Below are 18449 nucleotides of genomic sequence, written 5' to 3' on the forward strand. Positions count from 1 at the left end.
CTGCCCCTGCCCACCAGGACACCTGGGCAAGACGCATCGCAATGGTGGGTTACCAGGCAGGAGGGAGGGCTCTAGGAGGGTGGCGAGCCACTGAACCCTGGAGCCTAACCTTTTCTGACCACCAGAGAAGGAGACTGCGGTGGCAGGACTGGGGCCTCTGCCTAGTGTTGAAACGGGAGCGCACAGATGCTCTTCTAAATAACTTTTGACCCCCTTTCTGGTAAATCTTTTTTTCATTGTTGATTCTCTATGAAATCTAGACTGCAAACACTTCCTCCCCTCCTAGAACGCAGACTAGCTTACCACGGCCCTAGTTTCCTTCCAATTCCAACTGGGGCTGGCCCGCCATAGGCCAACAGCAGGCTAGCTCAGGGCTGAGGGGGTCTCTGGAGTCTCAACTCCGCGCCCGCTTGCTCCTCCATGGTTTAGCTGGTCCGGACTTGAACATTTGCCGGACCCATAAATTGGGTCATTTTGAACCTCAAAACCGAACCGGAGCCTGGGGAGGCCTTTAGGACCGAGGGGAGCCATCCCTTCCTCTAGTCGGGCAGCAAATTCCTGTCCTCCTAGTCCCCCGCAGTTACCCCCCCGCCCCCAGCCTTTGTGGCCCTCACATTGTCAGACACCAGCCCCTGGCCACCCTCTGGACGGGATCCCCCGCTAGGGCCTTCCCTGGTCTGGGGCAAAGTTGGTGGCCACCTTCGCGCGGGCTGCGCCTTCCTCCTCTTCGCTGCTCTCCTCCCCCGGAGCCCGCGCCCGCCGCCTCCAGCACGCGCGTTGCCAGGCTCCGCAAGCTAAGCTGAGCGGTTAGCCCCAAGGCGCCCCTAGCCCAGCCTGCCGGCCAGGCGCGTGCGACGATAGTCTCCCAGCACCCCTTCCTCTCCCGAGAGGACTGGGCTCCGCCCCGGCGCCGCAGCTCCAGACTCCCTGCCGCTCGGGCTGCAGCCGCTGCCCCGCGCCCGGCGCTCGGGGCAGCCGGGGGCGCTGGCGGCTAGCGCAGGGCGGGGAGCAGCGGGGGGAGCGGAGCGGCGCGGAAGGGAGGGCAGAGGAGGAGAGAGCCTGGGAGCGGAGGAGCAGAGGCGGGCGCCGCACCGCCCCGCATGCTCGCTCGCTGGGTAGACTCGCGGGCGGCCGCTTGGGCGCACTTGCCGGGTCACCTTGTCCCGGAGGTAAGTCCGGACCTCTCGGCCGCGGGGGCGGGCGGAGGGGCCCGCAGTGGGCGGGGTCGCGGCGGGGGCAGCGAGCTGGCGGCCGGGGCGGGAGGCTGCCAGGCACTGGCGGGTGTCCTAGTCCTGGCTCCGCCTCGGAGCGCGCAGACCCGGCGGCGGCGTGGCGCCCGCGGTAAGTCCGGGTGGTCGCCGGGACTAGACCTGGGAGACATGGGGTCGGCGGGCGGGAGGGAGAGCTGAGCCGGCGGAGAAGATGCTGAGGAAAGGGTCGGTGCTGGCCCGGGCTGCACCTTGGTGCCTTGCTACCTCGGGAGACGCGAAGGGGCTGCTGTGCGAAGTCGATGGGAGCTGCTGAGACCGAGAACTGGGAGCGTAGTGGAGCCAGGGTGCCCAGCAGGGCCATGGGGGCGCGCGGCGGGCCAAGGCTCTGCGGGTCCACGCTACCCCTCGGAGTGACCCGAAGGAGACCAGCCGGGGCTGGTGAGCCGGGCGGCCGCGGAGCTGGGGACCTAGGTCTGTTTGGGAGTAGGAAGGGAAACAGACTAATCCTCCGAGCGGAGCGGCAGGCAAGGTGCAAGCGCGCTTGGGATGGGGAATCCCGACGGGCGACCAGGGCGGAAGCAGGGACTCCGGGAGCCTCCTTCCTCTAGCCAGCACAAGACCTGCCTTCGAAAGCTCTCTGGCCCCTGGCAGCCGCGACAGCCTGCAGCCCTGGGAGCCACAGCCCAGGCGCCGAGATGGGAGCGAGCACATACGCTCTTTTGGTTCCAGTTTGAATCTCTCTTTTTCCTAGTCGTGATTTCTGCCTCTTCGTGTGCGCTCTCTGGGCAGTGGGGAGGAAGGAATGGCTCACTGGATGAGTTGGGCACTTTTCTTAGGGAAGGGGCTTTGGTCCCTTTGCGCTTTTTGCAAGACCCTAGTAGAGTGGCCCTGGCAGCCGAGCTTTGAGGAGGCGGCCAGAGGGGCCGTTTGGCATCTCTGAAAGACGAGAGGAAGGAGTCTTCTGGTAGTCCTGTTTTTCTTTGGGGGTTTCCTTGCACGCAGAGGTTTGGGCGCTTGGCACCCCGACTTCAGGTGCGCACAGTCCTCCTGCGACATCAGATGCGCTGGCGCCGCGGCGCTCCTGGCTCGGACCTATGCCTGCGACGTCCCTGGCCATGTCCTGGTGTTTAGTGCAGCAGACACCGGCCGAAGGCTTGGCTGATTGGGGGTGTCGTGGCGGGGAGGTCTGGGCATTACACAGTGGCTCCGTTTTCTGGTTGGAATCAGTTGGTGGGGCGTGCTTGCGCGCGTCTGTGTATCTGTCCGTTCCCCTCCTACAGCCCAGCGTGGTTGGTCTGAGTCCAAAGAAGGAGGTGGTGTGTGTGCTGCGTAGACCTGCGCCTGTGGGGTGAGCAGCCTCATAACAGCCCCCAGAGCCGGCCAACTTCTCTGTGCTAGGCTGCGACCTCAGGGGCCCCCGCGTCGGGGATCGGAAGTGGTCTTCAAAGAGGGGTCTGGGTCTGGAAGTCCTGGCAGCAGCCAAAATGAAAAGAGCTGCCAGGAGGCGGGCGGTGGGCAGTCTGATGTCCGTTCTGGCGCGGACAGGAAGGAACTGAAGTCGAATTTTTAGATGAATTGCGTGCTGTGTTTGGCGGTGGTGTGGCCCGTTCTTTTGGAGGTCCACACCACAGGTGTGAGGCCTGTGGGCCCTGAGGAAGCGCCCTCCCCGTGTTTCCTCCCTCCCCTCTCTCTCCATCTCTCCACCGCCCGCCCCTTTCTTTGCGAGGAGCAAGCCTGACTTAGTAGCTGATCGGCGCCCTCTCTCACCCTGCCCCCGTATCCTGCATGAAAACGCAATCCTCATAATCAGGAAGGCCTTGTTAAAAAAAAAAAAAAAAAAAAAAAAGCAAAGAAAAGATGGAGAAACCTGTTTTTAAACTTTTTTATTATGGAAAATTTCAGTGGTACACAGTGGCAGACAGAGAATAGTGCACTGAAGCTTTGTGTACCCCCCACCCAGTCACCACCTGCAGTTACCTTTTGTGGCGTTTTGGAGGCCTTATTTGATGAAGTATTTCAAAACTCATTCCACAATGCTAAGTATTGGATAGTATGTTAATTAGTTCCATTCAGCCGTGACACATTGTATACGCATATCACAGCATCACTTTGTACCCCATAAACATATACAATTATAATTTGTTAATGTCTGATAAAAGAAACTAATTCATTAAAAATACAAAATTACTTTGATATAAACTTCAAAAAAAAAACATTCCAAACTCACCTCACCTCTAAACACATCCCTCTGTATCTGCAGCTGATGATATTTCATGTTATGTTACCTAACTATCAGAAATGTCAGTTTTTAATAACCCCATTAGAGTATAGGTGATACTAAAATAAAAATGAAGGCCCCCTCCATTCCCATTTTAGGGTAGAAAAGGAAAACCTGCTAACTCTCCTTAAGGCGTACAGGGGCGAGATACTGAAGGAAAGGCAAGTCCAGATCTCTGGAAGAGAGACGTGTTAGCAGTAGGACCAGACTTATCCTAATTCATGCAGGGTGTAAACATGATTCTGGTTGAGCCATGATAGGCGAGATAATTTTTTTGATAAAAACTTTAAAACTCAGTTCAAAAATTATAAGCAATTAATTTCTTCCACATTTGACATTGAGATAAAGGTGCTCTACCAGACTTATTTTTCTCATTAATTTTAAATCATATTTTCTAGGGAGTTATTACTAGTATCAGAGAATAGAAAGTTATTTTCCTATGTAAGATTTCTATCTGAGGCACTAGTCGGTGCTATTCTGAGGTTCATGGAGTGTACTGAACTTTTCATTGTTTAATTAGAAAATGTTTGGTCGTCCTCCAGGTCACACCTGCTCTGCCCTCTGAAGAGGCTCTGGGCTTGCTGAGATGTGATGTCCAGTGTGAATTTTACTGGCTGGAGAGGTGTGGCATACAGGGAGGCACTGGAGGCAGTGGGAGGGGATGCCCTCCCTCCACCAGCCCCCTCCCATCCTGCACACCTCTGTGCTTTCCTTTATATAAAAGCAGATCCTAAAAATTGTCAATGACGTTCTTAGAGGAGTCAGTCAGACTTTTGAGTACCTTTATAAAGTGCACTATTTAAAGACGTCCTTAGTTAACCTTTTGTAAGATGAATAACCATCTTGTAGGTGAGCAGTTTTATGTCCCGTCACCCCATCCGCAAATAAAACCTTGTCTTTTCATAACTCCAGCTTGGCCTGTGCCCCTCACATTGGCCTTTCAGATCCTCATGCACATTGGAAAATGCAGGTTGCATCTCAGAGTGAATGCACTGCTGTGGCCTGTAGTTTGAACAGATGTCACATGATCAGCAAAATTCTTTGAATGAGTGGGTAAAGTGGCAAGGACTGAAGTATGGGGTGTTAATTTGACAACACCAGCAAAACACGGGAGGTAAGCGACTAGCAGAACAGCCTGTTGTATCAGTGGAAAGTTGCATAAGGTCATTTTGGGGCAGTGCATTGATAAAAGTTTTTGGAGCCATAGCTCTTGACGCAGCATCACTACAGTAGAGGCATGGTGTCAAAATCTCTACGAAGCAGTACTGAAAACATTAGAGATAGGCTGACCAGGTCTCTAACCACGTCATCAGAATTAGAATAATGAAGTTGGCAGTGGGAGGTTTGAAAAATGTGGTTTCTCAGCATTCTCTATGCAAGATGCCCATTTTGAATGATTCCTAAGAGATCCTAAACTTGTGTTCAGAGAGCAGCTGAAGTAACCCGGGCCCCAGCTATGATTCAGTGCCCTTGTGACTGTGTTGCTTACATCCAGGCAGCATATTGGATTGTGCAGAGAGTGGAGGAGGGATGCGCTGGGGACACAGGTGTGCAGAGTGTCTCCTGTCCCCAGGCTGCTCCCTCTTTCCCCTTGGGCCTTCCCCGAGTGCCATGAGCAGACATAGGCTCCAGAATCTGGAAGGTCCCATTTGTTTTCTCAGAATGCCATGTGAATACAAACTTTACCCAGAGAAACTTTGAGACAATGAAATGTCCTCAATCCAGTGTCTTTTTCATTTAACAAACTGTGACAACATTAACTCTTGGTTTTCAAAATCCTGTAAAGAATATGGTTGAAAAGAAACGATCTCAGAAAAGTGACGTGGTTTGTCTAAGATCATTCAGATAGCAAGCAGCAGAGCCCAGAGTCTGGAGCCTACAACCTGTCTTTGGCAAGAGTGAGGATTGGGGCATACGTTTGCACTCACTTGGGGTGGACGGACACATGCACAGGAATGTGCCCAGGGTGCATACATAGCCATGTGGGCTAAAGATTTATGAGAATATATAGGAAAGGCATGTGAGCAATAGCTTATGAAATTTATCCTTAACATAACTAAATTTAGATTCATATTACCTTATAAACTTACATGATGCATTCTCTAAGATGGAAACATTTTTAAAACAGATTACCAACAAACCACCACCCTCCATTTATAATATGTGATGATTCAAGATGGAAGCATGGTTCAGATAACCAAAATGTAAATCTTCTTAAACTATTGTAGGATAAATGACCTGTTAAATTACCAAAAACAAAGAAAAATAGAAATTCTAAAGAACAACAACAGATAAGCTTCGGGATCAAAAATAACTGTTAGAACCAAAAATAACAGAACCAGGAAACATTATACACAGGTAGAAAATAATAAAAATAAAAGCTGCTTCCAAAGGCACAACCCAGGGGATAACTTTGCCTGTTTAGTTACGTAAAAATAATTTAAGAGTTCAGTTAGCATTCTTTCAGAGGCATGGGCCTTTTGCTCCAGAATTGCAATCAGTGTTCAGTGTGAAAACACTTTTTGCTTGGTTTTTAGTTCTTAACTGAATTTTGTGTTAATAAAATTCATTTTTAAATACTGGGGTGGCATTTAGAGAATGACCCTGAAGGAGAGAGTACTTGTGTGGATTTTAAACTGGGTGTTTCAAAAAGGGCTCACTTAGGGTAAATTTCTATTTTGAACAATTCTTAGGTCTCCAACAAGTTCAGTTGTTATCTATCACTTGACTTCACTGGGCAGGCACTTTCAGATGTTACCTCCATCTGTTACTTCCTTAGGTTTCCTCTCTTTCAGAACACATCAGTGCCCAAAACAAAACCAAAAAGCAAACACATTTCAGATAAATCGAACCACAAAAGTTTTATTCCATTGCCTCAACTTTAAACTACAGATCTTTCTGAAAGGGAGATACAGTAATCTTACCTCAAATACATTTGGAACCAACCCCCACACCCCTGCTTAGAAAAGCAAATAAATGAAGTGTTGCAGAAACTCACTCTTCTGTCATGCGTACAATAGTCAGTTTTTAACTTCCTCCTATAATCTTGGTTCTCACATGTTGGTGGTCAGCTGGCATGGGTCTGAGACACAGGAGTTTATTCCTGAAGATCCTAATGGGATTAAGTCCTAGGACAGTTTCCCAGTGGAAACCCAGTAGCCATGCTAGGGGGTGGCCTGAGGCATTAGCTTTAGGGTAGACCCTGGGGAAGCCCAATTCATCCTACAAAAGATTGGTACCAATTCCACTGTTAATTATTTGCGGTTTCTAAAAGTGCATTTAATAAAGCCTATGTGTTTCTGTAGCCAACCTTCATGTCTGACATCTCAGCCTCAGCCCATCACCCATGTGTCTCCTTTATAAGAAACTTTGTCATTCCGTTGAGTGCCCCATGGGATGATGGCACAGCATGAGTAGGGCAGTCGAAAGAGTCGAGATGTGATAGGTGGTGTGCGTGGTTTCTGAGATGCTGTCTAAGCACAGGGACTGGCCTGGGCTGGTAGGCATAGATGATTGACCGTCACAGATTGACTGTAAGAGGCACTCATCTGCTGCAGATCTCCTGTGGAAACCCTGTATTTATGAGGACCTTGGAGAGGACCCTGCACCGGGCAGTCCCACCAATCCTAACCCAGTCTTGGAATGCTTTCAGATATCTCTTGCCTCTTTTGGCTTTACTTTTCTCTCCCAATTCCTCACCGTTTCCATAGTGCCTTTGTGACAAGTGGCTCCACAACAAAGAACTGTGAGCTGATTAATGTGCATAGTGTCTTTTTTTTTTTTTTTTTTTTTTTTTTTTTGAAATGGCATCTCACTCTGTCACCCAGGCTGCAGTGCAGTGGCACGATCTCAGCTTACTGCAACCTCTGCCTCCCAGGTTCAAGCGATTCTTCTGCCTCAACCTCCCAAGTATCTGGGACTACAGGTGCACTCCACCATACCTGGCTAGTTTTTCTATTTTTAGGAGAGACAGGGTTTCACAATGTTGGCCAGGCTGGTCTCAAACTACTGACCTTAAGTGATCTGCCCTCTTAGCCTCCCAAAGAGCTGGAATTCCAGGCATGAACCACTGTGCCCAGCTTAATGTGCATAGTATCTTAACAGTTTTTTTCTTATATACTAAACCCAGAGATATAGCTCATTCATTTCAATACTCTAATAATAGTTTAGTGCTCTAAATTCCCTCACAAAAACAGGTTTTTGTTGAAAGCTAACTTTGAGTCAAGGGAAATAATCTTCTTTGTTATTTCTAAGTTTATTCTCTGCCCTTCATTCTTATCCTGACCTTTAAAAGCTGTGGACATTGGCCAGGTGCGGTGTCTCACGCCTGTAATCCCAGCACTTTGGGAGGCTAAGACGGGCAGATCACTTGAGGTCAGGAGTTCAAGACCAATCTGACTAACACGGTGAAACCCCGTCTCTACTAAAAATAACAAAAAATCAGCTGGGCGTGGTGGGGCACCCCTAGTCCCAGCTACTCAGGAGGCTGAGGCAGGAGAATGGCATGAACCCGGGAAGCGGAGTTTGCGGTGAGCCGAGATCGTGCCACTACACTCCAGCCTGGGAAACAGAGCGAGACTCCATCTCAAAAAAAAAAAAAAAAAAAAAAATGCTGTGGATATTATATTAAGTATCACACCTTCACACAGTCCATTGTTTTCACTTTGTTCACAATGGGATCACTAACTGGAAGCCTCTCCTAACTGCTCTGGATTTGGTAAGGACCCTACAGCCTGCAGCATAGCTGTCTGTCCCACTCAAGTGGCCTGGAGCAAGGAGGGTCATTTGTCCAGCTGCATTTCTGTCCTTCTGCCATCCACTCATCCGCTGTGGCCCTGCTTGTGTGGGTCCTCTTGTGTAACATTCATTGGTACACTTGCTAATCTGAATGTTCTAGGTGTAGCTGTATTAGCTGTGAATCGGAGCCCTGGATGTATTTGAGGACATCACAGTCTATTTTAGAACCATAGAGATGAAATGTATCTGTTGACTCAATATGTGCAGAATTCTGTAGCTTCCTTCCTTGCCTATTGCTAGGCCTCGAATTTCTGATTTGCCACATACCTTTCCAGGAAAAACATGCGTCACACTCTTGGGACACAAAAATGAGTTTGCATCCGTAATCCCAGCAACGGTTCTATCTGTTGCTCTTCACATGCCTACAGGGCAAAGTGGTACAGGGCTGCTCAGTGAGTGCTGGGGTGACCAGGTGGCCCTACCGTCTCACCACTGGTGTTGGGCCATAGCCCATCCTCAAACACTTTTTTTTTTTTTTTTTTTAACCAGAGCAGGGCCACATGGGCACCTCCCTCCTCCCTAAGCTCTCCTGCATCCCCTGCAGTCCTGCAGTCACCCATCTGTCCCACCCAGAGTCTGGCACTGCAGTCACCAGCTAGTCTGTTCTACTACTTCAGCCTTGCTCCAGGTGCACCTGGGACTGTAGCACCCAGACTCATAGACAGTCTCTGGATCAGAGAGCCAAGCTGTAAACTATCTGTGACTGCCCTGCCTCCCCATCATCTTGTCCTCCAGCGATTGCAATGCCCTGGATACCTGCAGAGGTTACTGAGGGGGTGGGGTACACTGCACCCCACTGCCCCTGGCTCCAGTGTGTCCTGGACATTATGCAGAGGGCCAGGTCAGTGCAAGGAAGTGGGGTAGGGAGAGCCGTGGCTCTGGGAGATATTTGCCCTTTGGGGGAGACTGAGGCTGGGGTGTGATGGAGTGTGATGGAGGGGCTGATGGAGAGCCCAGCATTGGTCAAAGGATGGACCTCAGTCACTAGGTCTTCTACACAGTTATAGATATTCCAAACTCCAGGCGTTTCTGACCTGTCTCGATCTAAGACACAGACGTGGGCTTCCAGCATTACTGACCTCAGGATTTGGCTCTGGGCTGGACAAGAACTCCACCCTGCCAGTGGCCAAGCATCCTTTCTTGGTAGAACCAGGTAAGCCCTATGCCTCACCATGCTCTAAAAGGGTGGCCCTGCTCTTCAGATCTGGATGAAATAGAGGTGAGCTAAACAATTGTGGGGAAATAAAGGGAGCTCAAACCCAAAGGGTCAGATTAAAGCTGGCAGGGCCTGTTTGGATGTTGAAATGAAGGTGATTCAGGAAGACCACCAGCTTTAACTATTGGTGCCTTGTTGCTTCAGTGTCTCTCTCAAGGACCAGAGTGGCAGCGCCAGGCAGGGCAGGGAGGAACCCAAGGAGGGAAGGGTCGAGACTGAGCTTTGTCTGCTATTCCGTGTGACTCCCTCGGCAAGCTCCCCAGATGCCTGTTTGATACTTGGTGGAAAGAAGGGACCCAGGGGGCTTCCCCAACATGCCATCCAGCCTCTGCATCTCCCAGATGCAGAGCCAGGGCATAGGGACGCAAGTTTTTAGGGCTTGTTTGCTTTTGTATTTATCTCTAAAGTGCACTTTTTTTCTCACCCACCGTGCTCAGTTTTCTTGGCATTGCTGGAACCCAGAATACTGTTTGGGACAATGACACACCCCGTGCACTGTAGACAAATAGATGCAGATAGCTCTGGCTTCCAGCAAGCCCCAAGTAGGACACAACATGATGAGGACATCTCTCCATCTGTGCTTTTCGGTGGTTTCCTGGGAGGAGAGCACCACAGCCATTCAGGGGCACCATGGGTGAGGGGAGGCCCAGGTCCTAGGCCAGGCCAGGAGTCATGCACCTAGAAAAGTCCAGGAGAACAGAAGCCTCCCACAGAACTCCCAGGCAGGCAGAGGGGAAGCCGCATTCCTGTAATGCCAGAGGCCCAGACATTTAGAGAGAACGTCATATTGAACTCCGCAGGACAGCAGGTCAACTTTTAGACCTCGTGGGCACTGTGTTCTTGTCTTGCTCTCAGCATAAAGCTTTTCCCGGAAGATGGAAATGTTCTTTCTCCTTAGACACTGCCCAGAAATGCTGATCTTCCTGGAATTTCTATTCAGAGCTTGAAATATTACAGAAATGTATATTTGGTGAGTTGGGCTCTGCCAACTGTTTCAGTCGCTCCTTAAGGCTAAGTTGGTGCCTAATTAGAGTAAAAACAAGGATGCAAATTGTTTCTTGGGGACCCAAATCAGAGGGTCTCTGTCTCCACCAGAGCCTGGCCCAGCCCTGGAGAGTGACTTGGGAGCCCCATCTTGACAGGTTCTTCCCTCTCTTCTGAGACCTTCTACCCAAGCCCTCAGCCTCCTTGGATTCCCCCCACCAGACCTTCTCTGTCAGAATGGAGTGGCCCCAGGGGCAGGACTCACCGCTACCAACTGAGCTTTCCTATGTTCACAACTGGCTGCCCTGTGTATTTTCCTGTTCCTACCCCTTACCCAACGTCATCTCTGGGATGTTCTCTGGGGCAGCAGCCGCAGTGAACCCATTCTCTGTCTGCTCCCTCCAGCCCCTCGGACTTCCCTTTCCATGCCCCGTCCTCTGATAATGATACTTAGTAACCCAGGAATCCACACCAGAAACTCCCTCAGCCCCTGTGCTCCTTCCTCTTCCTCATCACTAGATCTAAGTATTTCCTGCCTCTCTCTTGCATCTTTTCCACCCTTGGCCCTGTATGCACACTCATCTCTTGGTGGATCGTCTCAGTAGCTTCCTGCAAGCTCTCCCTGCCTGCTGCATTCTGCCTCTTGCCTCCAGGACTGCCAGGAGAGTGAGCTGTCTCAAGTGCAGATCCGCCTCTGGGGCCCTCCTCTCAAAGCCCACTACTGGCACAGAACAGGCTGCCTGGGAAAGATACAAGGCAAGGCTGTCCTGTCAGTCCCTGTTCACCCTCCAGCCTTATCCCCATTTCTCTAGGTGCCCAGAACACCGAGTTACTCGTGCCCCTGCCGTGCACAAGTACATGTGCACACACACACACACGCCATGGTCCCACATGTGCACATGCACACACACACACATTACATAGTCCCACACCTCCCCCACCTGCAGTTGGCTGCCTCTTGCCTCTTGTTAATCTCCTCTGAGGTTCAAAGGCTTAGCTTGATCATCACCTCTTCCCAGCATCCTTCCTCCAAGTTCAGCATTCCCGCTTCTAGGTGTCCTTGGCACCTGGGCCCACACCAACACTGGTGTGGTGTTAGCAGAACAACCAAAGATGAAATATCTACAAAAAACTGTCAAGAAATGTGTAAGACCTATATAATGCTATTTCAATCAGAATGCCAATATTATATTGCCTTTCGAGCTTGACAGAATTATTCAAAAGTTCATGAAAGAATAATCAGGCTACAGTACTACATTTTTTTCAGTGAAGAAATGTCCTACCAGATAATAAAACGAAGTGTTCAAATTACATTAATTGACCTCAAATCCATTAGTATGGCTACTGTCAAAAAAATCACAGAAAATAACAAGGATTGGTAAGGATGTTTAGAAATTGGAACCCATGTGCACTACTTGGGGAACTGTGAGAGGATGTAGTTGCTAGGGAAAATAGTGTGGAGGTTCCTCAAAAACACTAAACATAGATTTGCCATATGATCCAGCAGTCCCACTTCTGGGTATATATCCAAAATAATTGAAAGCAGAGTCTTGAAAAGATATGCACATGCCCGTTTTGATAGTAACATTATTCACCATAGCTCAAATGTGGAAGCAAGCCAAGTGTCTATCAGCAAATGAGTAGATAAGCAAAATGTGCTAAACACATACAGTGAAATATTGTTCAGCCTTAAAAAGAAAAGGAATTCTGTCTTAGGCTACAACATGATGAACCTTGAGGACACTAAGCTTAGTGAAATAAACCAGAGACAAAAAGGCTCATATGATATGATTTCGCTTATGTGACATACTGAGAGTTCTCAAACTCAGAGGCAGAAAGTACAATGGTGGTTGTCAGGGTCTGGGCAAGGGGAGGTGGGAGTTATTGTTTAAAGGGCATAGAGTTGCATACGTGCAAAATGAAAAAGTTCTGGAGAACCCTTGCATAGCAATGTGAATATACTTAGCACTACTGAACTATATACTAAGAAATGGTTAAGATTATGTAAATTTTATGGGGTGTGTGTGTGTGTGTGTTGCCACAAAAAAAAAAAAAAAAAACTGCATTAATTGGAAATGTAAGATTCTAGTTACTGGCATGTAGTTAACAGGCTATTCTGATTTTCTACTGTTGCATAACAGACTGCCCCCAAAACTTAGAGTTCATGGATCTGTGGGTCAGGAATTTGAAAGGGCACAGTGGGGCGGCTTATCTCTGCTCCATGGCTCCCATGACCTCAGCTGAGAAGACTCACATGGCTGGGACTGGAGTCCTTGCCCGGGCTGGGCTCACTCAAAGCCTGGACCAGGAGCACCTACACATGACCTCTCCCCGGGTTTCCTCCCAGCATGGTGTCAGGGTGGCCAGACTTCACATGCCAAGGCTTCTGCTCCAAAAGTGAATGTGAACACAGTCAAGGCTGCACGCTCTACTGCCCCATCTCCACAGCCACTCTGGGTCAGTGCCACAGGATTCTGTTGATTACAGGCAAGTTTCTAAGCCAGCCCAGAATCAAGGAGGCAAATTAGACTCCACTTTTGAAGGGATGTGTATGAAAGAATTTATGAACCATACATTCAATCTGCCATGCAGACAAGTAGGTCAGACAGAGAACTCTGACACGGATGCCAGCCCCAAGAGCCTATTGAATGTGTGGGAGCCGGCGGGGAGAGCTGAATTAGTCAATGTGGGGCACTTTGGAAGTAGGTAGGTGGGCTATAAAGTCAATTTATACCTCCCCATTTCATAAAAAGTTCTGAATGTATTTTAAAAACATTGCTAAATAAATATTTTAAAAGCATGAATAAATTCAGCCTGAACATCTTACCAGTAATCCCAAGAGAAAAATAATTGATAAAGATTAAATATATGTACACATTCTATACAACAGGCACTGTAAACAAAATTGGAAAGCATATAATAATCTGGAAACAAACATTTGCAACAAATTAAATGCTTAATAATCCTCCCAGAGCAAAGAAGAAAGCACAAACAACCTTATTAAAAACTGAGTTCCTGCAATGGAGAAAAAGGTGGGAAGAAGTGGAAATAACTAAGAAACAAATACATGGTAAAACATACGTGCATCTTTTCTTGTTTTTTGGTTTTTGTCATTGTTGTTTTTTCTGAAATGGAGCTTCAGTCTGTCAACCAGGCTGGAGTGCTGTGGCGTGATTTCTGCTCACGGCAACCTCTGCCTCCCAGGTTCAAGTGATTCTCCTGCCTCAGCCTCCTGGGTAGCTGAGATTACAGGTGCATGCCACCACACCTGGCTAATTTTTTCATTTTCAGCAGAGATGGGGTTTCACCATGTTGGCCAGGCTAGTCTCAAATGCCTGACCTTTTGATGCACCTGCCTCAGCCTCCCAAACTGCTGGGATTACAGGCGTGAGTCACCATGCCTGGCTGTGCATCTTTACTTGTAATGATGAAAATGCACATTGAAGTTAGGGAAGACACATCTTCCAGAATGACTGCCCAGCCTCAGAGATTCCAGTTGCTCAGTAAAGGCACCTGAGGCAGCCCTTGGGATCTCTGGGGAGGTTGAATCTCTTGTCTTGAAAGTCTCACTGAAAGGTTCACTGAGGTCCTTCCCTTATATCCGTGGCCCCATAACAGAACCACTAAAACATTTCTAAGATACACGCAGAGTATGTGCATCTTGACTTCAAGTAATGAACTGTCAGAAAAAAACTAAATGTCTGTCAAAAGGGGATGGTTAAATATGATGCAGCTATCATGATGTTCTTAAAATAATGATTCCATTATTTTAAATCCCTGGCCCATTGGCCAGGGCTGTGCTAGGTATGTATTTACATGGATCAATGTCCGTGGTAAACTGCTAAGGATGGAAAGCTTGAGGAAAATATGTTAAACATTTGTGTGAATATGTTATTCTCTGGGAGTGAAGTTTAAATATTTATTCAGATAATTCTTGAAAGCTGTTCTCCACATTGTTAATGGTATGTAGTCATGAGGAGTAGAATGGAAATAGGAACTTCCGTAGTTTTAATTTTCTATGCATTGGTATGGTTTGAATTCATAAACATAAACATGTTGTGTTTGCCATTTAAAAAAACCTGTTTAAACACACATCTATCCTTCGGAGATAATCAGAGGTCTGGATGTAGTGGTTTGGCTACACGTCCACATTCATACCTGATTGGGGGAGGTGGAAAGCCTGGAGCCTCCTAGAAGTTGAGTGAAGGGTGTCTGTGTCAAGCATGCAGTGCATGCTGTGGTTGCAGTGTGATGCAGCGGGAATCCAAGCCGTGGGCACTCACACGCATGCAGAGAAAGGTGTGCATGTGTGGGAAGGGACTGCAGGAGATGCCAGTACCACCATGAGTAGCTCCAGGCATGGAGTTAGATGTGGATTTCATTTCCTATGTTACGTACTTTTCTGATTTTCAACTTGATCCTTGATTGCTGTTTTGATTTGGAAAAAAAACAAAAGTTTAGAAATTATTTTGTTGTCTCTCTCATTTGACTGAAAATCTGTTTCTTAATCATATGTTATGTTCCCACGTCCTTTGCCCAGAGCCTAGCACACATTATGTGCTCAGCCAATGTTTACTCTTCCTGGCTTTCCCCTGGGCACCTCCCTGCCTCTTGAAAGAGCGTGCTCTGCATTCCCCCCATAGGACTCCCAGTCTGAGGAGGCCCCTCTCCTCTGAGCATGCGTGTGCATGCTCCTGCCTGTGGCTGGCAGTCTTGGTTCTAAGCCCTACGACAGTGGATACGTTTTCAAGAGTAGTTCATTCACCATGTATTGAGGACTTGCCATTTGCTTGACCTTGTGGCAGACCCCAGGGACAGAGATGAAAGGCTGTGGTCCCTCATGGAAGAAGGGCGTTCAGAGGCCCCGCCTAGTGTGCAAAGCCTCACTTTGCTTGACACGGTGCAAAATGGCGATACAGGCAGGCACCGGGACTGCAGGAGCAGGGATGCTGCGGCAAGATGCAGCCAAGACTCAGAATGCGAAAGTGACTAGCCTGAAAGAATAGAAAGAAGAGGGTCTTCTCGGCAGAGGGTGCGAGATAGGGCAGAGGTCACAGAGGTGTCCGTGCACCTAGAAGGTGGAAGTTGGGTGTGGCTTCAGAATTCAGTCTGCACCAGTGGTGTTTGCTGAGATCCAGGTGCCTACACGAGAAACAACAGATGGCATCAGACAAATTCAAGTACAGTCCTGGCTACCTGTTGCTGCCCAGATTGCCCCAGAATGTATAGCATGAAAACTGCTGAGGGTTGGGAATTTTGGAGGGGTCGGCTGGGCGGTCCAGCCCCATTCTCTCAGGCAGGTGCTGTCAGAGTGTATCTGGAGCCAGAAGAGTAGGGGCCTGGGACTACTGGGGGGCAGCCGGGTGACTGTAACCTCTGGTGTGCTGCACATGGTCTCCCCACATGAACGACATTGGCCTTTCTCACAGCATGGCAGCCTTGAGGTATTAAACTTCGTAAGAGGAAGGTCAAGGCTCCGGTTTGAGTGTTCTAGTAAAAGACAGGTTGCATGATCTTTTCTGACCTAGCCTCAGAGGTCAGGTCATGTCACCATGCCCGGCTCACACTCCTTCTATTCAGGGTGAGTCTCAAATCTACCTGGGTTCAAGGGGAAGGAGCAGAGACCCCACGTTTCACTGAAAGGAGTATCAGGGCCATATCCAGGAATAGATGTGGGAGGGGAAGTGGTGTTGTGTCCACCTTTAGAAAAGATGATCTGATGCAGATACTGAAAAACAAAATACTCCAATTACTTGCTCTACACACAGTAGGTCTTTAGATCACAAAATAATGAAAAGTAGAGCCTTTTCTTACTAGAAATTCATCTAGATCTATTTGTTTAATACATGGATTTTCTAGAGTGCTATGGTTTGGGTATGAATTATTTATTCCCACCAAAACTCATGCTGAAATTGGATCCCAGTGTGGCAGTGTTTGGAGGTGGGGCCTAGTGGGAGGTGTTTGGGTCATGGGGGCAGATTCCTTATGAATGGCTTGGTGCTATTCTTGAAGTGGTGAGTTCTTTCTTCCTTGAGACTGGGTTAGCGCTCCAGCCAGAGCAGGTTGTTATAAAGAGGGTTCCTCCTTCTGTTTTGTCTCTTTCCCTGCATTTACACTTCCCTTTTGACCATCTCCGCCATGTTATGATGCTGCACAAAAGCCCTTACCAGAAGCCAGGGCCATGGCCTTGAACTGAGCTAAATAAACCTCTTGCCTTTATAAATTACTCAGTCTCAGGTATTCTGTTACAGCAACACAAAACAGAGTAAGACACATAGTCTTAATTATTTTCCACTGTCTGTATAAATTCTTAGTGTGTCAACTTGTTCTTTAAAAGTATATTCTAGAGTGTGGTACCATACTTGAGTCCATAATGCAGAATCTGGGACATAGATTTATGGCACCAATTTTGTCCATTAGAGGGATGCGTTCGTCATTACATAAGGGAATTATAGGTCTTTGGAATTTTGTTCGATTCCGTTTCTCTCCAACATTTTCACTAAAAAGACAGAAAGGAAAAGTGGGAAAAATTTGGAAGTTTCAGGTCCTTGTAGATCAGTGACTTCTCCAGGCTTATGCAGAAATCAGTGGCAAAGCTAATTTCGATATAATTTGGATACAGTTTTTTTATTGCCTTCTTGTTTTCTTTATTTCGTACGGTAATATCTCCTTTAAAGAAAGAGCTCTTTTAGCAAGTGTATGTATACAACATAGAAATGGTACCACAACAAATGACAGAAGACTGAACATGGCTGAGTGTTATTTAGGAGCTGAACAATGGAGTTTTCCATACCTGGAAGAGTCTGGAAGCAGGAGCTACTGACTCAGCAGCTCAGTGTGGTTGGAGCTGGATCTCTATAGTCCTTGTGGTCTCTCCTGGCTCCCAGATGGCTGCTACTGCCCGCGATATCACATATGAGGTCAAGGCAAGAAGTGAAAAAGGTGGACAGAGACCCCCCAGGAGACATCTTTGGCCCAAGCTGTGTCTCATGGCCACCATTGGTAATAAAGTATGGGGTACACATGAGGATTTAATGAGAACTTCACTCTTCCAGCCTCCAGGTGAAGGTGGGCAGGGTGAAGCACTGACATTCAGCAGTGGGTCCTCCACTCAGCCAGGGAGTGTCACCCCAGCTCTCAGTGACAAGCGTGCCAAGGCCACATCACAGGGTAGGTGTGGGAAGGGAAGACTGGGTATATTTATGAAATCAAAAGAACAGTCAGTGGTTTGCTGGTGGGTGTGAAGTTGGGTATGGTGTGTGGGCAGGACGGCACAGGAGAGGGCAGGGTGGGTGCTGGAGAGGCGGCAACCCCCTGCCTGGGCTGGGTAGCCAGGTGGAGGCCCTGGGCTGATGCCATTGCTGCTGATCCATAGACTTTGAGTAGCATGGGTCCAGAGTGGTTCTCAAGTTTCGCTGCATGTTAGATTCACCTGGGGATATTTAACAACTGGTTGATACACAAATAATGTAAAGACCAAAAATTGAGTTTAGTCCATAATATTAAAGAAGCGGCTGAATCAGTTTTGCTTACTGAAATATCTGTTCAAGCACCATTCCTCAAACTCTACTGCACGCACACAACACCTGGGGATTTGCAGGCATGAGAGCTCTGGTCCAGTGGGTCGCTGGAACCCGAGAGTCTGCATTTCTTTTTTTCTTTCATGTATTTATTTATTTATTTAATTTTTTTGAGATGGAGTCTCTCTCTGACACCAGACTGGAGTGCAGTGGCACGATCTCGGTTCCCTGAAACCTCCACCTCCAGGGTTCAAGAGATTCTCCTGCCTCAGCCTCCTGAGTGTCTGGGACTACAGGTGCGTGCCAACACGCCCAGCTATTTTTTGTTTTCTTTAGTAGAGACCGGGTTTCACCATGTTGGCCAGGATGGTCTCAATCTCCTGACCTCGTGATCCACCTGCCTCGGCCTCCCAAAGTTCTTGGATTACAGGCATAAGCCGCCA

At 48.3% G+C, this 18449-nt stretch overlaps 1 protein-coding gene across 3 annotated transcripts in view; it reads left to right on the plus strand.

Moving 5' to 3' along the window:
• The first annotated feature begins 620 nt into the window (after nucleotides 1-620).
• Nucleotides 621-18449, plus strand: part of SYNDIG1 (synapse differentiation inducing 1) — a 195768-nt gene continuing 177939 nt past the window's right edge. Inside the window, exon 1 of one of the 3 annotated variants that reach the window (XM_023193467.1) lies at nucleotides 621-1169. The gene's annotated coding sequence lies outside the window, so the exon portion shown is untranslated. Of the gene's footprint in view, nucleotides 1170-1221; nucleotides 1342-1376; nucleotides 1650-18449 lie in introns of those variants that run through there. The other 2 variants (XM_023193468.1, XR_002726599.1) reach the window with 2 other exon arrangements.

The sequence above is a fragment of the Piliocolobus tephrosceles genome, chromosome 20 (assembly GCF_002776525.5).
Source record: "Piliocolobus tephrosceles isolate RC106 chromosome 20, ASM277652v3, whole genome shotgun sequence".
Classification (NCBI taxonomy): Eukaryota; Metazoa; Chordata; class Mammalia; order Primates; family Cercopithecidae; genus Piliocolobus; species Piliocolobus tephrosceles.